The sequence below is a fragment of the Megascapheus bottae genome, chromosome 23 (assembly GCF_031878675.1).
Source record: "Megascapheus bottae isolate mThoBot1 chromosome 23, mThoBot2.hap1, whole genome shotgun sequence".
Taxonomy (NCBI): domain Eukaryota; kingdom Metazoa; phylum Chordata; class Mammalia; order Rodentia; family Geomyidae; genus Megascapheus; species Megascapheus bottae.
The window spans coordinates 27,838,362-27,863,910 of NC_143531.1; positions in this window are offsets into that span (position 1 = coordinate 27,838,362).

Consider the following 25,549-nt stretch of genomic DNA (forward strand, 5'->3'; position numbering starts at 1 on the left):
TAGGGAGGGAGGGAGGGAGGGAGGGGAGGGAGGGAGGGAGGGAGAGCGCCATCCATGAACACTGCACGTGGAGTGGGGGAGTGATGGTTGGTGGTGGTGATGATGGTGGTGATGATGTTGGTGGTGATGATGGTGATGATGGTGATGATGGTGGTGGTGGTGGTGGTGCGTGACTGGTGATGGTGATGGTGGTGGTGATGGAGATGGTGGGTGTGTGGATGATGGTGATGATGGTGGTGATGATGGTGGTGAGTGTTGATGATGGTGGTGATGATGGTGAGTGGTGATGATGGTGGATGTGGTGATGATGGTGGTGATTGGTGGGTGTGATGGTGGTGGTGATGATGGTGTGATGTTGGTGGTGAGTGGTGGTGGTGATGGTGGTGAGTGATGATGGTGATGATGTGTGGTGGTTGGTGAGTGGATGGTGTGGTGGTGGTGAGGTGGTGGTGATGATGGTGGTGAGTGGTGATGATGGTGATGTGTGTGGTGGTGTTGGTGGTGAGGTGGTGATGATGGTGGTGGTGATGATGGTGATGATGGTAGGTGGTGATGATGGTGATGATGGTGTGATGGTGTTGGTGATGTGGTGGATGATGATGGTGGTGATGAGTGTGATGGTAGTGGTGATGTGTGAGGTGATGTGTGGTGGTGTGATGGTGGTGGTGATGATGGTGATGATGGTGGTGTGGTGTATGGTGGTGTGATGATGGTGATGGTAGGTGGTGATGGTGGTGATGGATGATGATTGGTGATGGTGGTGTTGGTGATGTGGTGATGATGGTGGTGGTGATGATGGATGTGGTAGTGTGATGATGGTGATGGTGGTGGATGGGTGATGGTGATGGTGGTGGTGATGATGGTGATGATGGTGGTGGTGGTGATGGTGTGGTGGTGGTGGCTGGTGGTTGTGATGTTGGTAGGTGATGATGGTGGTGGTGATGATGATGGATGATGGTGGTGGTGATGATGGTGATGGTGGATGATGATGGTGGTGGTGATGATAGGTGATGTAGTGGTGATGATGGTGATGATGGTGAGTGGTGTGGTGTTGGTGAGTGGTGATGTTGTGATGGTGATGATGTGATGGTGGTGGGTTGATAGGTGGTGAGGTGGTGATGATGCGTGTAGGTGGTGATGGTGAGTGGTGATGGTAGGTGATGGATGTGGTGATGAGTGTGTGTGAGTGATGGTTGTAGGTGTGATGATGGTGATGGTGGTGATGATGGTGGTAGGTGGTGATGGTGGGGGTGATGGTGATGATGATGGTGGGGTGGTGATGGTGGGGTTGAGTGATGATGGTGGTGGTGTGATGGTGATGGTTGATGGAAGTGGTGGTGATGGTGGTTGGTGATGATGATGATGTGGTGTGATGATGGTGATGGTGATGGTGATGATGTGGTGAGGTGATGGTGTTGGTGGTGTTGGTGTTGGTGATGGATGGTATGGTGGTGGGTGGTGTGATGGTGGTGAGTGGGGGTGGTGATGGTGGTGATGATGGTGGTGGTGGTGATGATGGTGGTGGTAGTGATGATGGTGGTGATGATGGTGGGGGTGGTGATGAAGGTGGGAGTGGGGGTGTGTCCCTCCTTTTGTCTTTCACAGCTAAGGCTGCCTTTGGCACCCACTTGGGAAGACACAGGCACACATGGGCTCCCGCAGGAAAGGGACAGCAGTGGTCCTTGTTGATGCTGAGGCGGAAGTGTGTTCATGAACAGGAAACAGCCAACTTTTTTCCCCCTTGGCAGGACTGGGGTTGAACTAAGAAAACAATTTTGTTCCAGAACAAAGGTGGGGGGGCACTACTCAGGAAGCTGAGATCTGAGGATGGCCGTTCAAAGCCAGCCGGGGCCCTAAAGTTCCAGAGACTCTGATCTCCAATTAACCTCTAGTAAACCGGGAGTGGTGCTGTGGCTCCAGGGGTAGGGCGGTATCCTTGAGCTGAAGAGGAAATAAAGAATAAAACTACCACACTGAGTAAACTATTATACTAGAGCTTTGCTCCTTTTCAATGGAAGTTTCCATCTGGCAGATTTATTGTTGTAGGGCCTTCAAAATGCAAAATGCTTAGTGTGTGTGTGTGTGTGTGTGTGTGAGCTTGAGGGCTGTTCCTAAGCTTTTTTCTCAAGGCTAGTTGGTGCTCTACTACTTGAGCCACAACACTATATCCAGCTTTTCCTGAGTTGTTTATTGGAGATAAAGAATCTCATGGACTTTCTTGCTTGGGCTGGCTTTGAACCACAATTCTCAAATCTCAGCCTCCAGAGTACAATAGTTAGAACTGCAGATGTAAGCCACCAATGCCTGGCTTGCTTTACCATATTTTAAATGTTGTCAGTTGCCACTGAAAGAAAAATGTTATGGTCACTGTACATCAAGGTGGAAAAACTATCCTGCATAAAAATATACTTAGAAATCGTGTGACTAAAAGGAAGAGAAAACATTACTGTGTGAGAGGAAGACTGAAGTCCTCATAATATGCCACTTATAAGTGGGTACTGCTCTTCTTGGGTGCTTAGTTAATTCCAGTAGGGTCTTACTTCACCCTTGCTGTATCGCATGACGGTCTGTCTTCCCTCAGAGCTGGCTTGTGCACGGCTCCCCACTAGTATAGCTTTAATCTTCTGTCTACTCTAGTTTGCACCCGCTTATATGTACACCCTAATATACACACAATGCATTTGTGAAGGCGCTTGCATTTTGAAGGCATTATGACAATAAATCCACCAGATGGAAATTCTTATTGAAAAGTAGAAAAAAAAAGCTCTCGTGGTTTGCTCACTCAGTGTGGTGGTTTATTATTTGTTTCCTTTTTGGTTTTTTCCCCCTTGATCTATAGTGAAAGTGTTTTCATAACAGTGCTGGTCCTGGGGTTTGAACTCAAGACCTGACCTGCAGGGCCTCAGCCATCTGATTGGCTCAGCAGTACGATGCTGTGGCCAGGAACTGTGTCGAGGGCTACAGCATGCACTTTTCTCCTCCCCTAAGGTCCTTAAGCAGTTAATTGAGTACAGCTGTGGCACACACAGCTGAATTCCAGCTGACAAGGTGTAAAAGCTGGTGTCCTGGGGTAGTTGGGACCCCCTCCACCCCGTCCCGGAAAAAGTGTGCTCCTTTCTAATTATAATGGTCCACGAACGTGGATGTGATGTCTGGATTCGTTTTGATTCACCTTTTGTAGGTGGGAAGAGGCTTTATGTGTTGGCATGGTTCCCCAGAAATGCTTACTTCTCACCCTGTCCTACATGAGAGAGAAAAGGCTTCCAATAAAACACGCACACAACGAGAAAGGATTGTGTGTACCAGCAGAGGCCTAGCACCTACCATGCACCGACTGCACAACCCCCTGTGCCATGGAGATCTATAGGACTAACATGTTACCTGGGTGTGATTGATCAAAGGAAAGGAGTGTGCAATCCCACACCGGGTTTGGAGCTTGATACAGACCTTTGACAAAGCACCGAGCCATGCAAGAATGTAGGTGTGCTCCAAAGAATGTGTGCCTACTAGTTCCAGAAGGCGCTGTCCCCTTAGCGCAAGACCAAAGCCAGTTGGCCGGCCCCCAGCTGCTGCGGCAGTGTGGAGGGCAGCTGCGGGGCTGGGCTGACCAGCTGATGGCGGTCACCTGTGGAGGTGGGGCGCTCCGCCCGTCGAATTCCCTGCAGGAGGAAAGGAAGAGCAGAGCCAGCCTTCACGTCCCGAGGAAGCCAACGTCTTCAGGACCACTGCTTGGGAGGCAGAGGCATTTGAGGAAGGAGGATCAAGAATTCAAGGCCAGTCTAGGCCACACAAGGAAATGCTGCCCTGTCTTTAAAAAAAACCAAAAAACAAAACCCCAAAACTTTACCCCCCCGCCCCGAAAAACACCACACAAACAACGGCAGCGACAGCCGCAACCACAAAGTCTTCAAATGGTTGTCATCTGGGAAGACAAAGAACCTCGTTCTGAGAGGGTGAGTTGGGGTTTTTAGTCGTTTTCTTTTGGGCAGAGCTGGGATTAAATCCAGGGCCCTGCATGCGCCGCTGCAGGCCCACATCCCTGATTTGAAGCAGGATTAGGACCGGCGGCCGAATAACGTCTGTGTTAAATTGTTCTTACTAAGGAGTTGCAAAAAGCGGCTACAATTCTGTACGTTAGGCGGTGAATGCACTGCTTCTTGGGATTGTGGGTATTCCTTGCTTTTCCCCTTCCGGCCCTACCCACAAGTTACATGGTTCATTTTTTTACAGAGTGTATATTGAATATAATGACTGCATCCGCTCACCTTTCCTCCCCGGTCCTGGGCCCTCCCCTCACTCCCCCTTCCTGTTCCTGGTATTTGTTTTGAGAAGCAGTCCTGGCGGTGTTGAGAGGAGTGAGGGCTTTGCATGTCCTCCTCTGGCAGTGTGTGAGTGCAGGGATTCCTGGGTGGGCGGACGCCTGGTTGTGTTTGAGATCTGGCTTCCTCGTACAGTGGAGAGCAGGCTCCTGGAACGGAGGTGAACCAGAGGGAAGTTGAGGCTGCGGTTCCGGGCACAGCTGAGGGACAGCAGGTCCTGGAGATGAGGTCATCCGCTGGGTGCCCATGGCTTTCTCATGAGGAAATGATTGCTTTGTTGGTGTTTGGAGGATAATTGACTATGGCGAACTACTTTTTTTTCTCTCTGCAGGTGGAAGGGGAGCTCAGGTTCTTGGCCACTAACCCTGATTTGGGGAGAGGACATTGAGATCTTTTCCTGGGCATTCATGTGCTCAGTCCACAAATCCCCCTGACCTTCCCGCCAGTGTGCTCTGGAGGGGGGCAGTGCTCGCACAGGCCAGGTGCCTCCCGGAGGCCTGTGTGGCAGTGGAGCGAGGAGAGAGCTGAGAAATCAGCAAGATCAACAGAATCACTGACCAGTCCTTGGAAGGAAGGGAGGAAGAGAGGGAGGGAAGGAGGAAGGGACGGAGGGAGGGAGGAAAGAAGGAAGAAAGGAAGGAAGGAAAAGAGGGAGGGAAGGAGGGAGAGAGGGAGGGAAGGAGGGAGGGAGGGAGGCAGGAAGGAACAAAAGAAGGAAGGAAGGAGGGATGGCCATGAGTGTGTCACATATGAACTGAGCTTGAAGGAGGAGACTCCTTGGAGGAGGGGCTGGGCCAGGGAACTGATGGGAGATGGCAAAGCATTTGGCGTCTCTGGGGCACCAAACAGCCAGTGTGGCAGGGGTCAATCACACTGGTATATAAGGAGTGTGGATAGTATTCTGAAAGGGTTAGAAAGCCACTGGAGGGTAGGTGACACGAGGTTGACAGCATATAATGTGTATTCTTAAGTGTGGACGCTTACTAACACAACATATTAATTAAAATGTGGCTACTGGCAAGGGATGGGGGATAGGGGAAGTGGTGGGAATGGAATCAGACTTTGCTGACTCTTCACTATGCTGGAAACTGAAAATGCTAGGTCAAATAGCAGGCATGGGAGATGCCACCTTTGAGCTCTCACAGCCATAGGGAAAGATCTGGGAACAGGGGAAGGGAGCAGAGGGGTCACAGGGAAACTGAGTCTCTACCAGAAACAGATGTTCAAGAAAATGACAGTGATTTAACGAAGTGTAGGCAAAACACCCGGTAAGATTATGAACAGCACCAAATAAACAAAAACAGCACGTTAGGTAGGAAGAGGTTCTCTAAGATTTTTTTGAACTAGAAAAGAAACATAAGTGGAATTTAAATTATCCAGAAGCCCCAATCTATTATTGTCCCAAACACAATTTATGTACAAATGACTTTAAATGTAAAGCAAGGTCTTAAGTTCAGTTCCTAGCACTTCCAATGAAGAAACAAACAAACAAATGTTTAAAAAAAAAACTACTGGAGGAAACTGGGTTAAAGGATAGGCAGGATCTGTCTCAAAATACAAAGTTAAACTAACAAAAAAATTTAAAGGGGCTGGGAGTTTGGCCTAGTGGTGGAGTGCTTGCCTAGCATGCACAAAGACCCGGGTTCGATTCCTCGGTACCACATACATAGAAAAAAGCCGGAAGTGGTGCTGTGGCTCAAGTGGTAGAGCCCTAGCCTTGAGAAAATCCAGGGACAGTGCTCAGGCCCTGAGCCCAAGCCCAGGACTGGCAAAAAAAAAAAAATTAAAAAAAATTAAAAAGAGGACCCTCTGAGCCTCCCTTTCTTGGGATTTTCCCAGGACTGTGAGTGAGGGAGATTGTGTCCTCTTCTCTGAGCCCAGGAAGGGGTGGTATCAGGGCATTCCTGGTGCCTCTTCTAAGTGTGTCAAAGGCCTTCTCTGTTCCTCTGTGGGTGTTAAGTGGCTCAAGCAATAGGGACGTGAGCGCATTGTCACATGGATTCATTCCCCCAGGAGAATTCTGGAACATGAAAATTGAAGCTCTCTACAGTTATTTCCCAAAGCTTGTGAGGAAACAAACAGATCTTGTGTAAGACCAGAGCCCTAAATGTGGCTAGTATTTCAGCCAGAGGTTTGAAATCACACCATGAGGAGACACCACATATTAACGGGAATGCTAGGGGTCTAGAACCAGGTGAATGTGTTCTGGGGTCTTGCTCCTGGAAATTGCCAGTGTCTGAGGAAAGCTGGATAATCTGTGTGGTCTGAAATTTCTCATCTGAACGTTGGGCTAATAGGACCAGGCTGGCTAAGAGAACCCCAAGGTAAATGTTGACTGCTCAGCAGGAAGGCTGGCCCTCAGCGCCCTTTCCCTCCCACTTCCCACTGAAAGGCTGGCTTCTGGCTGCCAGGTGGCTGCAGGGTCCAGTCACATGTATTTGGCCATAACTTCAACTGGAGCCAAAGTAGCGCTAAACTCCTTTCCAGCCACCTGATAACCATTTCACAATTACCATTTTGTTTATTGTTTTAATATTTCAGCTTCTCAGAGGGCAGGCTGTAGTGGAAAGTTCAGGTCTGTCAGGTGATCAGCCGTTGGGTTTCAGGACAGGCTCAGGGGATATTAGAAAGAAAAACATAACTCCTGTACAGTAGCTTTGAGAATCAAGCCATCTCTACCATGGGAAGTATGATAGCTATTATTTATTGGGTGTGCAGTATGGACACTTGTTTTTTCATTCAATTTCCATAGCTGTTCAAGGATATAGTATAATCATTATCAGATTGTGGATTGAAAACTCATATCAAGAACTTATACTTGCTCAGGATTAGATAAACTACTTCACCATGGAGTCTGGATGTAAACCCAGGCATTGTGGGTAAAATTAATTTTTTTTTTCTGACATAGGCTTGTGAACTGAAAGCCATTTCTGAAGGGAGGGACTTAGTGCAACCCCCCCCATCAGAAGAAAGGTCATAAGTAATGAGCATCATTTCATGGATTGAATCATGAAAGCAAATTCTTGGTGCACATTAGAATTTTTAAGCTAGTACTTAGTAAAATGTGTGTTTTTTAAAATTTAAACTTTAAAACAGTATCTTTAAGTAGTTGTACAAATGGTTTTTGATTTGACCTGTCAGTTTCTGAGTCTAACACATCTTAAAATTTGTTAAGTAGTTGTACAAAGAGGTTACAAGTCTAAGTCAGGCTGTGAGCACACTGCAAGATCCATGCCAGCGCTTCCACCATTCTTCCCATTTTCTCTCAACCCCACCCAGCCCTCAAGCTACCTGATTCCACTCTCACATATTTATATTGAACATCACAACCTTAGTTTCCCACCCTTCCTCGCTTTCCATTGGTTTTGACCCTGCCCGCTGGCCCTTTACCATCTTTGTGAAAACACATTTTCCAGCTTCCTGGTATTCATTTTATTAACTGGTTAAATTAGTTGTTTGAAGGGGTTACACCACTGGAATCCTCCCCTGCGCATACCGTATTTTATTCAGTTTGTGTACATATTCCTAGGACCCTGTTTGTGTTTTCATATGCATTTAAAATTTAGATTTAGGGCTGGGGATGTGGCTTAGTGGTAGAGTGTTTGCCTAGAATGCACGAAACGCTGTGTTTGATTCCTCAATACCATAGAAAAAGGAAAAGCCAGAAGTGGCACTGTGGCTCAAGTGGTCGGGTGCTAGCCTTGAATAAAAGAAGCTCAAGGACGGGTCAGGAGAGTGGCCTAGTGGTAGCGTGCCTGTCTAGCACGCACGAAGCCCTGGGTTCGATTCCCCAGAATCACATACACAGAAAAAGCCAGAAGTGGTGCTGTGGCTCAAATGGCAGAGCACTAGCCTTGAGCAAAAAGTGTCCAAGGACAGTGCCCAGGGCCTGAGTTCAAGCCCCAGTACTGGAAAAAAAAAAAGGAAAAAAAAAAGAAGCTCAGGGAACGAGCCCAGGCTCTGAGTTCAAGCCCTAAGGCTGGCAAAAAAAAAAAAAGAAAACAAAAGAAAAAAGAAAAATAGATGTAACTTCCACATATGAGTGAATGCATGTACCCTTTGTCTCTGTGTCTGACTTGCTTTAATGAATATATTTCTAGATCCATAACCTATCTTATTTTTCCTGATGGATAAGTAGAATTCCATTGTAAGATATACCACATTTTCTTGATCTACTCATTCATTGAGGGATGTCTGCTCTGATTTCATACCTAGGCAATGGTGAATAGTGCAGCAGTGGACATGGTTGTGCTGGTGGCTTTACTTTATCATGAATTTGTTGTCTTTTGGATAAATGCCCTAGACTTGCATTACTTGATGTAGGGTAGTTCTATGTTTAGTCTTTTGAGGAATTTCTACCCTGCTTTTCAGGGTAGTTGCACTTAAGCTGCATCCCTAAATATTTTTAATTTTATTTTGAGAGAGTCTCCTGGATTACAGACTTGAGCCAACATGCCTGGTCATAAGAAATGTCTGCTACCTCCTTTCTACTGAAATACTCTTTGTGGCTGCTGTCCACTGTACTAAGGTTTGAACTCAGGGCCTCATATTTGCTAGATAGGTCTTCTACTACTAGAGCCACACCTCCAATTCCTTTGCTTTACTTATTGATTGATTGATTTACTTGTTGGTGGTTGGTCTTAAACTCAGGGTCTGGGCACTGTCCTTGAGCTCTTTTTTTTTTTTTTTTGCCAGTCCTGGGCTGGAGCTCAGGGCCTGAGCACTGTCCTTGGACTTTCTCAAGGCTAGAGCTCTAACACTTGAGCCTCAGCACCACTTCCGGCTTTTTTTTTTTTCTATATGTGGTACCGAGGAATCGAACCCAGGTCTTCATGCATGCTAGGCAAGCACTTTAACCACTAGGCCAAACTCCCAGCCCCTGTCCTTGAGCTCTTTAGCTCAAGGCTACCACCCTACCCCTGGAGCCCCCACCCCACTTCCAGTTTTCTAGTGGTTAATTGGAGATGAGAGTCTCACAGCCTTTAGTGCTGGGGCTGGCCTTGAACTGTGATCCTCAGATCTCTGCCTCCTGAGACTAGGATTACAGGTATGAGCCACTGTACCCGACTAGTTATTTATTTTTGTTGCTATTTGTTTCTTTTTTATATAAGGTATAAATGTGTGTGTCTGTGTCTATGTGTAAGCATGCGTATGTATACCAGTTTTAGGGCCTGAATTCAGACATGGGCACTGTCCCTGAGCTTTTGTTCAAGGCTAGCATTCTACAACTTGAGTCATAGCTCCACTTTCAGCTTTTTGGAAGCTTAATTGGAAATAAGAGTCTCAAGGACTTTCTTGCCTGGGTTGTCTTTAATCTTTGATCTTCAAATCTCAGCTTCCTCAGTAGCTAGAATTACAATTGTGAGCTGGTACCCAGTTAAGTGTAAATTATTTAGAAAACACACATGGAGCTGGGTGATCACAATACAAAGTAACAGATGAATTGCTAGGAGTTAAGATTCATGTGTAAGTATAGCCAGTTATACTCATATATATATATATACACATATTTATGAGTGTTTAAAACAATACAGCTATGTAATAAGTGGATATGGCTGAATGAATTGTTTTGGTTTTGCTGTAAGTCTACCTTCAGATTGCCTTATGGCCGGTTTCAAGTTGATCATTTTGCTCTTGTCGTAAAAGATAATTAATAGCAGTTGTAATTGTTCTGATTCTAAAGAGCAACCAGGCACTGCACATATTCGCTTGGGTAATGTTTATCTCCACGCCATCTTCCCCTAACTTTTCATTAGGTGATTGTTTCTACCATTAATCTTTCCTTCCTGAGACTAGGGAGACTGCCTTTGGCTGTTTTCATCTTATTGTATTAAATCTTAGAAAGGACGGAGTCCAATATCAATATAACAGAAGAGGCAGGTTGGAGACTGAAACCTAGGGGGAGAGAAATTCAATAATAGCTTCCTCCCCATGGATGAGATTGCTGAGTAGATGAGATGAATCTGAGGAAGGGTGCCATGACGGCACAAGGCGGAGGGCCGAGCCTTTCCCTCGCTTTAATTTGCATTGAGCACTTGCTATAGCGAGAAATGGGAATGGGAATTCTTTGCAAATCAGCCACTTGAGGAGAAAAAAAAAATGTTCCTTTTATACCATCCCTGAAAACATTTACCTGTCCCACAGTCTCCAGCACTTATCAGGGAAAAGAGGAATTTATCCAATGAAAACTGAGAGCACATTTCTGAAAAATCATTTGCTCTAAGTCTTGCAAATTACCACCCTGGAATATTCTAGGTCGTCCCAGCCACCAGCCCCCGGGGAGCGATTCTAGGGGAATGGCGGTGAGCCCTGGGAAGATTTTGCCCAGATTGATGAGCAGTAAGGACCTGACCTTTCACTGTGGGAGGCGCTCGTGCTGCCTGAGCACTGCGATTCCTGGGGCTCCTAATTAGGTCAACACGTGAGGCTGTCCAGTCCCAGTAGTGGCTCGGCCAGCACTTGAGGCAAGTTATGGAGACCTGGCCATAGCTATAGGCTGGGTTTTCCTTTCTGGAAGAAGACTGCTTTGCTTAGCCATGTTGCAAGGGTCAGATATGCCACACCATTTTTTTTTTTTTGATCAGTAGCAGGACTTGAACTCTGGGCCTGGGCACTGTCCCTGAGCTCTTCAGCTCAAGACTACCACCCTACCCCTTGAACCACAGCGCCACTTCTGGTTTTCTGATGGTTAATTGGAGATCAGAGTCTCACAGATTTTTTTAATGCCCGGGCTGGCTTTGAACCCTGATCCTCAGATCTCAGCCTCCTGAGTAGCTAGGATGACAGGTGTGAGCCACTGTGCCTGGCTGCCACATGGTTTTGAACCCATAGACCAGCTTTCTTTGTTCTTTTGCTTGCACAAAGGCTTGGTTGGTGGGTGTAGCGTGGACAGCGGTGGCAGGAGGGCAGCTTTCCCGAGGGGTGGCAGAGGGAAGCTATGAGTAAGAGACCAGTGGAACCCGCAGTGCTGCTACAAGGTCTCAATGTGAAGCCCGGCTGGCTACAGACTCACAGCGTTTATGGTGTTGAGTGTGGAGATGACAGGTGTGTGTACACATCAGAACCCAGCCAAGCGGACCCCAGGATTCTTAACTGCTTATCCTATTGACTTTTTAAACTCGTACTATACCGTCTTTCCATATCCTGGCAACCACTTTATTACTTACCAGCTAGCAGTTCCTGGAGCCTATGGAGGCGGTGAGGTTGACAGCAAACCTTATAAGACTAAAAATAAAGTTATATGTTGGAATATTGCTGGGGACTGATCACTCACTGCTCAGGCCATGCTATGCGAAAGTCTGTCCGCAGTAGAGGCAATAACACATTCATAATGTCAGCCCAGAAGTTAATTTCTGATCACTTTACAATTAATATACACTAAAAATGACAGGAGATAAAAGGGACTCTTTTGAAGGTCAGGGGGAGGGGGAGGGTGAAGAGGGTGAGTTTGCCCACGTCCTCTGTGAGCATACGTGAAGCAGAACAGGAAAGTCTGCTGAAATGGTTTTAAGGAGCGGATGGAGAGGTGGGGGCAGTGGCTCACGCCTGTAATCCTAGCTACTCAGGAGGCGGAGATCTGAGGATCATGGTTCAGTCAGTGCTAGCTTGGGCAGGAAAGTCTGTGAACTAAGCCCCATTAAGCTTCCAGAAAAGCCAGAAGAGGAGCTGTGGTTCAAGTGGGAGAGTACTAGCCTCGAACTAAAAAAGCTCAGGAATAACACCCAGGCCTGGAGTTCATATCCCAGGACCAACCCCATAAACAAAAGCCGGGGGGGGGGGGGAGTAGAGTGGAAGAGTGATGGGGTGAGGTGGAAGGGTACATGGTATTATGTACACGTGGAAATGTCATGGTGAGACTCCCTTTGAGCCATGACGACCCATGTATGTGATATTTTGATGGTCAGCTGGTAGGCTAAGAAGCCTGGGTGCTAAGCAACTTGTTCAGTGCTCAGAGACTATTGACATGTCTGCCAGGGAGGGGTGAAGGACCTGCTCTCACCTGGTTAAAGGTTGCGTGGTAACCGGTCACATCTGCCCACATTGTTCTGCTGAATCAGGCTTCTCAGGCCACTGCTGTGCCCTTGAAACCTGGGTGGCACTCAGGGAGGTGGGGAGGGGGGAGAAGCAGGGTTGGGGGGGGGAACGGATCCCAGCCTTTCTCAGCAGCAGAAACTTGTGTCTCAGCTGAAAAGTGCTCTGTCTCTGTCTCTATCCCTGTCTTTCTTGCTCTCTCGCTCTGGGCTGGGCTGTTTGCCTTAAATAAAATCAGTAAGGCATCTAGCATGGAGACAGAAAGGTAAGCTGTGAGTAAACACCATAAATCTTAAGCAGATTTCTGTATTTGTTTCCTAGACCTCCTAGGTCAGAGGCCCAACAACTGGATGTCTTAACAGAAACTTATTATGTGAAGTTCTGGAAGCTCAGAACCAAGGCGTCGTTGGGGCCATGATTCTTCCAGACTTAGCCAGGAGAAGATCACTGCTTGGTGTCTGCTGGGGTTGGCACTGGAGCTTGAGCACAGTCTCTTATTTGTTTAAGCTAGCTCTACAACTCGAGCTGTGCAGATCCACTCTAGCTTTTTGGTGGTCAGTTAAAGAGTCTCACAGACTTCACTGCCTGGGATGGCTTTGAACTTCAATCCTTAGATCTCAGCCTCTCAGTAGCTTAGATTACAGACATGAGCCACTGGTGTCTGGCTCTTGGCCTCTTCTGTCTCATCTTTGCTGTGGTCTGCATGTGGCTGGTGTTCTTTTCTATGTGTTTACTTGGCCTTCCTTCTGTGTGTCCCTGACCAAGTAGCCCCTCTTTGAAGTATAGACGTCACATGGAATCCAAACCTTACTCATCACTGTGTCAGCTCAGCGACAGCCACACAATCTGATTTCCAGGTACCAAGGATGAAGGTGTCAGTCATACTGTTTGGGGGACACAATTCTCCCTATCACAATGACAATCATGGGATGTATAATTTCTTTAGTTTCTAGGTGACTTTTATTATCTCTGCCCAAGTATCACAAGATGTGATACTTTTTATAAAGGAGAAAATTCCATTAAAACTAGGGGACATTTGTATTAATGGAAGAAAGGAGATCAACAGGGAAAAATGTTCTTGTTTTAGAAAGGTTCCATTTTTTTCCACCTAAGATTTTACCACAATCACTTTCCCAAGTTGAAATATCCTAAGTTCTACCATCGGTATATTTCTTTTCTTTCTTTCTTTGTTTTTGTTTTTTGTTGGTTATGGGGCTTGAACTCTGGGCCTGGGCACTTTTATTTAAGGCTTGTGCTCTGCCACGTTGAGCCATGGCACCACTTCCTGGTTTCCTAGATTCCTGGTGGTTAATTAGGGGTAGGATTCTCACAGCGTCTCCTGCCTGGGCTGTCTTTGAATTGAGATCCTCTGTTCTCAGCTTCCTGAGTAGCTAGGATTACAGATGTGAGCCACCAGCACCCAGCTGATCTATTTCTTTATTAGTCTTTTAAGTTTTTTCTTTAGAATCAACATTTATTTTTTTAAGAAAAGCATAATGAACAAAAATATCAGTGTTTTAAATAAAGTCAGGATCAGTAATGACAGTTTTTCCCTCCCCACCCCAGGCTTCACTATGGCACCATTTCATTGCCTCAAGATACATTTTATCTTGAATGTACTGAGTTTCTGGTGCCCCTTTCAATTTTACTCCGAAGGTGATTATTTTACTTTCCTTTATCCTGGCTCTGATGGGGAGTTAAAAATACATTTCCTGCCAGACATTGGTGTCTCAGGCCTGAAATCCTAGGTAGTAGCTGAAATCCTATCTGAAATCTGAGGATTGAGATTTGAATCCAGCCAGGAGTCTGTGAGAATCTTACCTTCAATTATCTACTAAAAATCTGGAAATGGCATTGTGGCTGCAAGTGGTAGAGCTCTGGTCTTGAACATAAAAGCTTAGGGATAGGCCCTAGGCCCTGAGTTCAAGCTGCAGGACACACACACACACACACACACACACACACACACACACACACGCACGCACGCACGCACACACGCATGCTCGACTTAACATATCCTAACTTCCTTGGCAGGTGAGTGACAGATGGTTTTTTGTTTTGGGTTTGTTCAGGCAGTACTAGGAATTGAACTAAAGGCCTCACACTTGCGATGTCGGTAGTCTACTGCTAAAGCCAAGCTTCTAGTCCCTTTTGGTCTCATTTTATAACTGAGCCCCAATCCTTCGCCTGTGTCTCTCCAAGTCACTGGAGAGACACAGCTGTCGTGCCTCTCTTGTACTGACTGGGAGCAGTGGTTTGTCTAGTCTCTAGTCAGGACTGTCTGGATGGATCCGGAATTCAGCTGATAGGTTGGGGTGGGTGGGCTTTGGACCTCAGGAGCCCCTGGCTTCAATCCTCACTGAAAGAGAGAAAAAAGCCAGCCGGTGTAGGTGTTATGTAACTCTGCAGTTCTGCCAGACAGGCTGTCCACACTGGTGTGTTGTTCTTGGCATCTCTGTGTGCACTGGCAACAAAGTAGGTTGTAGAGCCAGCCAGACTGGCAGCCCTGTCTCAGTCCCAGGTCTTTTCAGCTGTGTGGGAGCAGAGCAATCTGCAAAGTAAGCCCTGGAGGTATATTGGCATGTGAGACTGTCTGTTCAGAAAAGGGTCTAGAAAGGTCTCTACGAAAGCATAATTAGAGGGAGCTTTGAAAAGCGCGAATGGAAATGACTGAGGGGAAGAAGAGGATATTCGTACTTTATTACACATTTATTTTGTAAATTTTAACTTAAAAATTAGCTTATTACCAGCCACTGGTGACTCACACCTGTAATCCTAGCTACTCAGGAGGCTAAGATCTGAGGATCACGGTTCAAAGCCAGCCTGGGTAGGAAAAGTCCATGAGACTCTCATTTCCAATTAACCACGGGAAAACCCGAAGTGAAGCTGTGGCTCAAAGTAGTAGAGTGCTAGCCTTGGGCAAAAGGGCTCAGGGACAGCTCCTAGACCCTCCTCCCTCCCTCCTTCTCTTCCTCCCTCCCTCCCTCCCTTCCTTTTTTGAGATAGGGTCTTGCTATGTAGCCAAGGCTGGACTAGATCTGTGATCTTCCTGCCTCAGCCTCCCAGGTGCTGGGGTTACAGAAATGTATCACCATGCTTGACCTTTCAGTTCTTTCTCAACAATTTTGTTTTGAACAAGTTTCAGACTCTCTCAACAGAATCTGTTTTCTCAAAGCATGCATAGCTCATCTTCATATAGAAGGTGTCAGCTTTAATGTTTGTTTTTGAGAAAGTAGAAATGTTGTTCTAGAAAGGTGCAGTCTCCTATTTTACTCTGAGTCCATAATAAATACTTATCCAGGAACTTAAAAAGTTGTAGTGTCCTTGCTTAATTTTCTTCATCATCATTTTAAAGTTTTTGTTTAATTCGCAATTGATTCACAGAAAAGATCTTTATGAGACATTTCTCTTTTGATTTATTTATTTTCCTTTTTCTTTTAATTTATACTCATTGAAAGATTAGCAAAAACTTCACAAATAATTGTACCTGAAAACATGATGTGATCTGTAAATTATGCATCAATACAAGATATTTGCATAAACTCACAATAAAAGCAGGAAGTTCCAGCCTCAACTTTTGTGAAGTCAGAATGAATTAATATGATTTGACTACTAAGCAGAAAGAAATGATGTGATTCTGATCAGTAAATATAAGAACTAAGTTCAGTTTGAAAGTTCATTGAGGACATTTTGAAACCATTCAACGTCACTAGGAAGAGTACACAGAAGAGGTGACAAACTTAGGTACATATATGACTGTCCACTGATTTGTGCAATGTTACTTATGCCTGTTCCACACTATCGTATCTGGCAGCTTTCCTTAAGAAGAATTTGTTAATTTGACATAATAATATGGCATATGGAAGATACCAAGAGAGCTCCATACTTACAAACAGAATCCTGGCTGCTGTTAAAACATCGGACGTGGTGCCTTATGAGCACGAGGCATCCTTAAACATGGCTTCTCTCTGCTTGCAGGGGAAAGATGAGACCCTGGGGTTTCTCTCACACAGAAGAAAAACACACTGGCATGGTGGCTTGAGCCTGTAAACCCAGCTGCTTGGCTTGGGGTCCTCAGTCCAAAGCCATCCCAGGAACAAAGGAGGTCATGAGTCAAGAGAGCCATGGGAGCCAGTGGTGGGTGTGAATCTGTGGTCCCTGTTACTGGCGGGCGCAGCTGGACACATCTGCATATGTCCATCATCTCAGGGGCCGGGGAAGCGCGAATAGGAACACAGCCTACCTCCAACCCGGCATAAAGCAATACCTGACTTCATAAATGGGCCAGTGCAAAAAGGGGCTGGCGGTGTGGGTCACTTGACAGAGCATCTCTCAGGCAAGTGTGAAGCCTGGAGTTCAATCCCCAGTGCCACGGACAAAACAAAAAACAAACCCAAGAGAAAACAGTAACATATCTCTCTTCTGCTCAAATTCCACAAAAATAAAACAACACAATAAAAACTAACATTTAATTCATGGACGTGGAGACCAGTTCAGCCACTGCTACAGAAACTGCAATGCAGGAGCACTGTTCCTTCTGCGTACAAGCAGCACCCATGTGTGTTTATCAGTTGTGTCAACAAAGGCCTGAACAGAGCTAGTTGGGGGAAGAGCTGAGCTCTGGATGGGGAAGCAAGCACTCCCTATCTGCTAGTTTTGTGAGCCTGGAACGAGTTTCTGATTTAACACTAGGCAATGTGTTACCAAACAGGTTTCTGAACTGTGCGTTTAGTTAGTGTGTATAGCAAACTATAAAAGCATTCACACACAGGACAGAGGCCATTCTCACAGTATCCTTGCAAAGCCCAGAATTTCTAGAAGTCCAAAGTTTGCTCTAGCGATGTCAGTCTCCTCACAGCCAGTCAGGATAGGGGTAAAGGGAAGAGACAGGGAAACATCGGGTTTGAACAAGAGCCCACTGAGTGTGTCCCGATGATAAGGGTAAGATTTAGAGGGAAGGGGGTGAGACTGCCACGTGCAAGGGAGACTACAAAAATGATACACAGGGGCTGGGAGTTTGGCCTAGTGCTAGAGTGCCTGCCTAGCATGCACGAAGACCTGGTTCGATTCCTCAGTACCACGTACATAAAAAAAAAAAAAGCCAGAAATGGTGCTGAGGCTCAAGTGGTAGAGCTCTAGCCTTGAGAAATCCCAAGGACAATGCCCAGGCCCTGAGTTCAAGGCCCAGGACTGGCAAAAAACAAACAAACAAAAATGATACACGTTGGTGGAGCTGCAGGGCTGGGTGTTGACTGCGCATGGGACTTTAAGGAAAACCTCATTGAGTCCTGAAGGGAAGCCCTGAAGAGTAGACGGCTGGGGATGGTGTATGAGGGCCTCAGATCGCTGGCTGGGGTGTAGACAGGAGTGGAGTTTCTCTGGGGAATGGAGGAAGGTACTGGCTATCTAGACACCCCATGTTGTGAGCAGAGGAAGCGCTGAGGAGATGTGGAAACAGACATTCACGTCCAGGACATGCACCGAGCATACCAGAGAGAGGTCAATAAGCATTAATTCCCTTGGAAAGCGCAGTGGGACGCTCACAGCCTTGGAAAGCTCAGTGGGACGCTCACAGCCTTGGGTTCCATCTATAGCTCCATAAAACAAAAGAACAAAAAAGATTCTACTCGGTGATGATGATGATGATGATTTTGGTGCTAGTTCTGGGGCTTAAACTCCAGGCCTTGGGGCTGTCCCTGGGCTCCTTTTGCTCAAAGCTAGTGCTCTACCACTTGAGTTACCACTTCACTTTGGGCTTTTTGGTTTTAGTGAAGATAAGAGTCTCACAGACTTTCCTGCCCAGGCTGGCTTCAAACTGTGACCCTCAGATCTCCGCCTCCCAAATTGCTGGGATGACAGGCGTGAGACACGGGCGTCCAGTCAAACCCATTACTTCTAACCCAAGTCTAGCCGCACTCTGCTGTGCCATGACAAGTAGATCTCAGGTTTGGAAGGGAGCAAGGGTGCGGCTGAGGAAGGCTGAGGTCAGCACAACTTTGCCAAGCCAGTAAGGCCAAGCCGAAACATAGGCATGCCTCTTCCTCTATACCTTTGTCCACTCTGGAGAAATCTCTCCTAAGAAGTTTTTTAGAAATTTTATTGTCGGGATAATGTATGGAGGGTTTACAGTTATCCTAAAAACATTTTAACATAGCTCTTCTCAATTTTTTTTTATTTTGATCGCTCATGGGGCTTGAACTCTAGGCCTGGACATTGTCCCTGAGCTCTTCAGCTCAAGGCTACCACCCTACCCCTGGAGCCACAGCCCCACTTCCTGTTTTCTAGCAGTTAATTAGAGATAGGAGTCTCACGGTCTTTAGTGACCGGGCTGGCTTTGAACAGAGATCCTCAGATCGCAGTCTCCTGAGTAGCTAGGATTACAGGTATGAGCCACCATGCTCAGCTTCTTTTCGATAATTTATCTAGAAAATGCACTGGTTAATCAGAATGACAGGAAGGTGTCTGTGCCTTCTGACTGTGCAGAACTTCCTTCCTTCCCTCTCTCCCTTCCCTCTCTCCTTCCTTCCCTTTTCCTTCCTTCCCTCTTTTTCTCCCTCTAGCCTTCCCTAGATCTGTTGGTCTGTCAATCATCTATTTAGCTCTTTCCCTCCCCATTTCTCTCCCTCAACCCTCCCCCCTTTTTTTTTTGAGACAGGGTCTCACTATGTAGCTTAGGCTGTTCTTGAACTCTCCATTCTTTGCCTCTACCTCCTGAGGGTCAGAATGGATGCCCTCAAATCCTTTTCTTTTCTTTGCCAGTCCTGGGCTTGAACTCAGGGCATGAGCACTGTCCTTGGGTTTTTCAAGGCTAGAGCTCTACCGCTTGAGCCACAGCACCACTTCTGGCTTTTTTTTCTATGTATGTAGTACCGAGGAATCAAACCCAGGTCTTTGTGCATGCTAGGCAAGCACTCTACCACTAGGCCACAATCCTGGTCTGCAATCCTTTTCTTAAGGCAGGTAGTTCACAGCTTCTCACGTCATGTTACTTGTTACCTGTTATGTTTCTTTGTAGGTTACAAGCTCCCAACAGCAGGGAGCCAGCCAGGGCTGTGATCCTTGGAGCGTTTTGTTCTATAACACTGTAACATTAATCTCTTTCTGGACTCAGGCTCCCTAACACCTTTCTCTCAGTGTGCCTGCTCCCCTGGCACCCTATTTCCCATACATAGAAGATTCTAGCAGTCAGGTTATTACTCTTTGCAGAATCTATTTACAATCACATAAGGCTGGCAGGGGTGTTGAAATATCGTTAGAACCATATTAAGGTATAAATCTTGTTCCCTCCAATTGTCAAGGCTTCAGTGTGGGTTGCTCATTTGCTATTGCCTAACCACACACTGATGGCTGGTGGTATTGATCACGGGTCAGTGAGTTGGTTCTGGCCAGCCCAGTGATTTTTGTGTGATATGTGACTGTGGTTATCGTTGCTTGGCTCCTAGGACGGAGGTGTTTTGAGCTGTGAAGATATTTAACTCTCAGCACTGGCTGCTTAAGGCATTTCTTTTCTTTGTTTCAGAAAACGAGTCCTTAGCTTAGGGCTACTAAAAATTGCTTTTTAAAAATCCTCATCTTCCTCCTTTTTGAAAGGTTTTTGTTTTAGTTAAACAAGGAGGTTTCACTGAGATTTCTAGACATGCATACAATTTGTATCATCAACCTCTGCGACTCTCCCCTTCTCCCACTTCTTAAAGCAGCTTCAGCAGGCCCATGGCTCTGTCTTCCTACATGCATTCAGCTTTTCCCTTTACCCTTTCCTTCTGGAGGTTCGAGAATCACAGCCACTTCTCAGAGCTTGCCTGTCTCTTTCCTTCCCTCTCTCCCTCCCTTCCTCCTCCCCTCCTTCCTTCCGTCTTTCTCTCCCTCCTTCCTTCCCCCCCCTCTTCCTCTCTCCCTCTCTTTTGGTTTGTCTTTCTTTTCATAATCCAGGCCCACCTTAAACTTTTGATCCTTCTGTCTCAGCCTCCTGAAGGCTAGAATGACTGGTGTATGTCCCAAAGCCTTCTTTGGATTATGTGGTTTAATCACAGATTAAAGGAAAAAAAAAGAAATGGAAGAGCATGTGACCCATTGCCTTACTTGGAGAGAATCCAGGCTTTGTGGAGCCTGAAGCTTATAGAAGTTGAGGGTCTTTATTTTTAAAATTGAAAACAGTGACACATTACTCTGTCTTACAGAGGGGTTTGTAGGATCTACCATCATTTTTGTGCTCAATCTCTAGGTATAGATTAGACCTAAGTACATGTAATTATTAGCTGTTTATTTTCCTGAAGCAAGTGATTTAGTTTAGACCCACTGTGGAACACTGTATAAGACTGTAGTACATGTAGCTGAGCTACTCCATGTGAGTGAGGTTTATATATGTGTGTATGTGTATCTCATGTGTCCTTAGGTATTTTCCTAGCAAAATTGGTATGCTTGAATTGCTTTGTCAGTCTTGTGGCTTTAGGGTAGGAAAAATCAACAACAATTGATTTTCAGTTTTTCATCAGTTGCCCTTTGTGGACAAAAAGCTGTGTGGAATAGTAGTGTGGTAACTCTCTTTGGGAGCCAAAGACCTGTGCTGTCCTTTTTGGATCACGCTGGCCACCGTCCTTATAGCTCCAGCCTGGCTAGTCAAGGGTTGGATGGAGTCAGCTACTCCCAAACCTGCTGTCTGCACTGCCAACCGTGAAGGTCCCCAGGGCGACAGAGGCACACCTGCAGAAGGGGAATTTCTCCAGGGCGTGTTGGGGACACGCACATTCTTTTTTCCTTATAAAGTCAGACTCTTTCCTCTCCCCTTTCCTCTGACTCCACAGTGGATGAGCACTTGACTGGCTAGTCTTCAAAAATGTTTGTGGGTTACTTTTGTCTTGGGGTTCTGTGCAGACCACAAAGTGTAGTAGTTTGGAAACGTCAAGAAAGGTCATGATATAACTTTTGTGCTATATTTAAGTCAGGAGCTGTGGCTTGACAGGAAGGGGTGGGGAGGGCGTGAAGAGCTAAGATGTACACTCCTATTCATCTCCGCTGTACTCAGGGAAGCACTGGAGGGCAGGCTGGCCTCTTTAGGGGAATCAGCTGTCTCAGCCAAGTGGAGACGTGGCGTGCTATACATTGAGGGAATATAATTCATAGAAGAGAATGAAAGAGAATATTCTGGGATTCTACTACCTAAGAAGTCCTCTCTGCCGAGTTTCAGGTTAACGCTGGCGTGTGTTTTCCTTCCCTTTTGCACCGAGCATATGAGCTGACAGTGGGATGGACCAGTGCGCTACACAGTTGCCCCTGCTATGCCAGGGCTGTGGCGGTGTTTAGCCATCTGTAAGGGCCTTGGCCTACTGCACGCAGTTCCACCCAGCTGTTTGGTGCGTCCACGCTGGCTGGGAAAGGCTCCCGTCTCAGTTTGGTCTTGCTGTGCTCCACTGGAAGTGTTCACTACTGGTGATGGCGGCCAAGTGCCGAGTGCCACCAGAGCCTCCCTCCTCCTCTCTCACGCAGCCTGCCCTCCTCAGCGCACACACCGATTCTTAGCTCACCTTGGACTTTCGTCTGCGACGTAATTTTTTTATTTTAACATTCTTTTTTAATTGTAATTAATAGAAAGGTTACATTATATTCACCAGATCTGAACCTTAATTTTGACCCGTGAGAGAGAAAGAAAAGCGCACACACAGCTAGGAGCAGACATTCACAGCCTCTCAGGAGAATGTGGAATTTTTCTTCTCTCATTTCTCCCGAGTAAAATATTACTGCGATGACTGGAGCTAAGCTTCTACCCTGGACCTTGAGGGGTTTTTCTGACACCTAAGGAAGGCTGACCGAGAGAGAGGGAAGGTGCTGTGCCCCTTGGTTCTGTGGAGACCTTGCCCACCAGTGTTGGAATGCAGCCTTCTAGCTTTCCTTCCCATCTTTTTTTTTTTTTTTTGCCAGTCCTGGGCTTGAGCTCAGGGCCTGAGCACTGTCCTTGGACTTTCTCAAGGCTAGAGCTCTACCACTTGAGCCTCAGCACCACTTCCGGCTTTTTTCTATGTATGTGGTACCAAGGAATCGAACCCGGGTCTTCATGCATGCTAGGCAAGCACTTTAACCACTAGGCCAAACTCCCAGCCCTTTCCTTCCCATCTTGTGTAAGCCCCATGGATTTCTTTATGTGGTCTTTGTCCTCAGTTCCTGGAATGCCTGATGTTATCTGTTAGTCCTCCTTTACCTAGTGTGGGGAGCTGTTGACTCAGAGCAGTGAAGTGGTCTGTGGAGATCAGAGCCAGGAGAGGCAGTGATAGTGCAGGGAGGCAGGCAGGGAGGGAGGCAGGGAGGCAGGGAGGGCTGCCTTAATGGTGGCACCACCACAGCTGGCAGCTGAAAGGGACCTGAATTCTCCCAGATGGCTCTCAGAGCTCACAGGTCAGAATGGTCCTCTCGACGTTATGGATGCACTCGTCCTCCCGCGGTCTGGCTGGACCCAGCCCGGGCATGCCCACACAGGTGGCAGCCAGGCCTGGCTCTCCTAGGCTCCCTGGCCCACTTTCTGTCTGCTCTGACTCCGCAGCCCTTCTCTCCAGCCTCGAACCTCTCCACGGGAGGAATTGCTGCCTCTCCAAGGGGGAGCGGGGCCAGAACCCAGTGGAGGGTGCAACTGGCGGGTCGTGAGGGGTCACAGCCAGGACAGTTCTTGTAGGACAACGCCCCCCCCACCCCCAAATGCCAGCAGTGACCTTCGTGACTGAGTGGGACTCAGCGTGAGCTCTGCTTTCCCAAGCCCAGGGGCCCAGTCCAGTCTCAGTGCTGTCTCCTGGGAAGAGGATATACACATGGGTCCTTTTGTCCTTTCTTCTGAGAGGAGGTCTCACTATGGAGGCCAGGTTGGCCTTGAATTCGCCATCTTCCTGCTTCAGTCTCAGGAGTGCCGGATTACAGGCGTTTGACACCCACCTGGCTGGGGGTGGGGTGGAATATAATTTAAAGGATACTGAGCCTGTGTCTGGGCATGTCTTTTCATTGGCTTGCAGATGGCCTCTTTCTACATCGTCCCAGGTCCTCACAAGTGTGTGTGGGGAGGGGAGAGGCCAAGCATGTCCTTAGTGCTTTCTGTCCCTTCTTACAAGGCCCCTCACCTAGTGTCGTATTTAATGGCTGTCTCTAAATGTAGCTACAATGGGGTTGGGGGATTAGGGCTTCCATCTATCAGTTTTTTTTTTTGGATCAAACATTCAGTTCCCAGCATCATTGAAATCAGGCAATGAAGAAAAGTCTGTTGTTTGCACCCCAGGATGCTGGCACAGTGGTAGACCCAGAAAGAAATGTAAGATGTTGGATCTCTCACTTTTTAGCAGGACCAGCTTCATTCCTTGGCTTTTCCAGTGGCGTCTCAAGTAGGTGGGACTACAGGCATAAAACCCCACAGTGGATTCCAGGTAGCAGTCTTCTCTAGAGGTTCTGCCCCACCTTTGATGGGGGCAACCTGTAAATACCCTTAGGGAATGCTTGGAAATACAGGGTGCTGCTCTGCCTCCAGATGCATAGATGAGGCTTCTTATCTATGAATTCACCAAACTGGTTGGAAAACATTTTTTTAAAATAAAAGTGTCTGTAGGGCTGGGAATGTGGCTTAGTGGTAGAGTGCTTGTCTAGCATGCATGAAGCACATAAACAAAAAAAAGCCAGAAATAGTGCTGTGGCTCAAGTGGGAGCAAAAGAAACTCAGGGACAGTGCCTGAGTCAAGCCCTAGGACTGATTAAAAAAAAGTATCTGGGGCCGGGAGTTTGGCCTAGTGGTTAAAGTGCTTGCCTAGCATGCATGAAGACCCGGGTTCGATTCCTCAGTACCACATACATAGAAAAAAGCCGGAAGTGGTGCTGAGGCTCAAGTGGTAGAGCTCTAGCCTTGAGAAAGTCCAAGGACAGTGCTCAGGCCCTGAGCTCAAGCCCAGGACTGGCAAAAAAAAAAAAAGTATCTGTACTGAGATGGCACTAGAGCCTTACATCTATAGTCCTAGTTACTCAGGAGGCTGAGATCTGAGAATCCAGGGGCAGTTCAAAGTCAGCCCAGGCAGGAAAACCATGGAACTCTTATTTCCAACAAACCACTGAAAAGCCAGGTATGGAGCTGTGGTTCGTGGTAGAGCACTGGCCTTGAGCGAAAAAGCTCAGACAGGGCCCAGGCTCTGAGTTTAAGACCAGAACTGGCATACACACAAACCTCCCCCCTCACCACAAAAAAACCCCACTACGGAACACGTACAGAATTGTTCTGTTTACCCCCCTCCTCCCCGCAACTCTAGGAAGCAAGCAGAGCTAATCTAACTCTGGGCTCCACTGGTGTGTGGCAGGGTTCTCTGGCCGGGATGGGGGGCAGTTCGCAGGTGCCCGCATCAGTTTTAGGTGTCAGCGTGGTGAGACCAGCATGAAGTTGCTCATGCTCACCCCCATAGGAGCGTGTTGCCATGGAGGGATTTTTCTAGACGTCATCAACTGCCATAGTCAGTGGATTTGAAGCAGGTATCCATGGCCCCGGTCGTGTGCGGGAGCCTGGCCCAGTCAGCCCGAGAGCATCACGGGAGTTTCCACAAGATCTGCCGTCTCCAGGCTCAGGCCTGCCCTGTGGATTTTGGACTGGTTTAACTGTCCTCACAGTTCTAAAAGTTCTCTCTGTCTCTGCCTGCCTGCCTGCCTGCCTGCCTGCCTGTCTGTCTGTCTGTCTGTCTCTTACACACACACACACACACACACACACACACACACACACACACACACACACACACACACACACACACACACACACACACACACACACACACACACACACACACACACACACACACACACACACACACACACACACACACACACACACACACACACACACACACTCTGGCTCTCCTGTGGCACAGATTGCCATGTCTAAAGACAGGTAATTCCTACACTGTCAGTGTCCTAAGAGAGTGCAGTCCACTCTTGACCTCAGGATTTGACTGGCCTTTTGAATATGGCTATGTTTGGACCAAGTTTCAGAGTTTCCCTGAATCTCATACTTGACAAGGATCAGAGGATTTTCTTGTATCACCCTTAAAATCTCAACTTGCTGTCATTTCAGCAGGGATGGATTTCTGGTGAGGCCAAAAGCTTAGACCACGGGCACTCCCTGGTATCTTAGCAATGTGTTTGTCTGGCTATTTGCTTTCATAACTCGCGACTCTAATAGTAAGGCATTGTAAGAA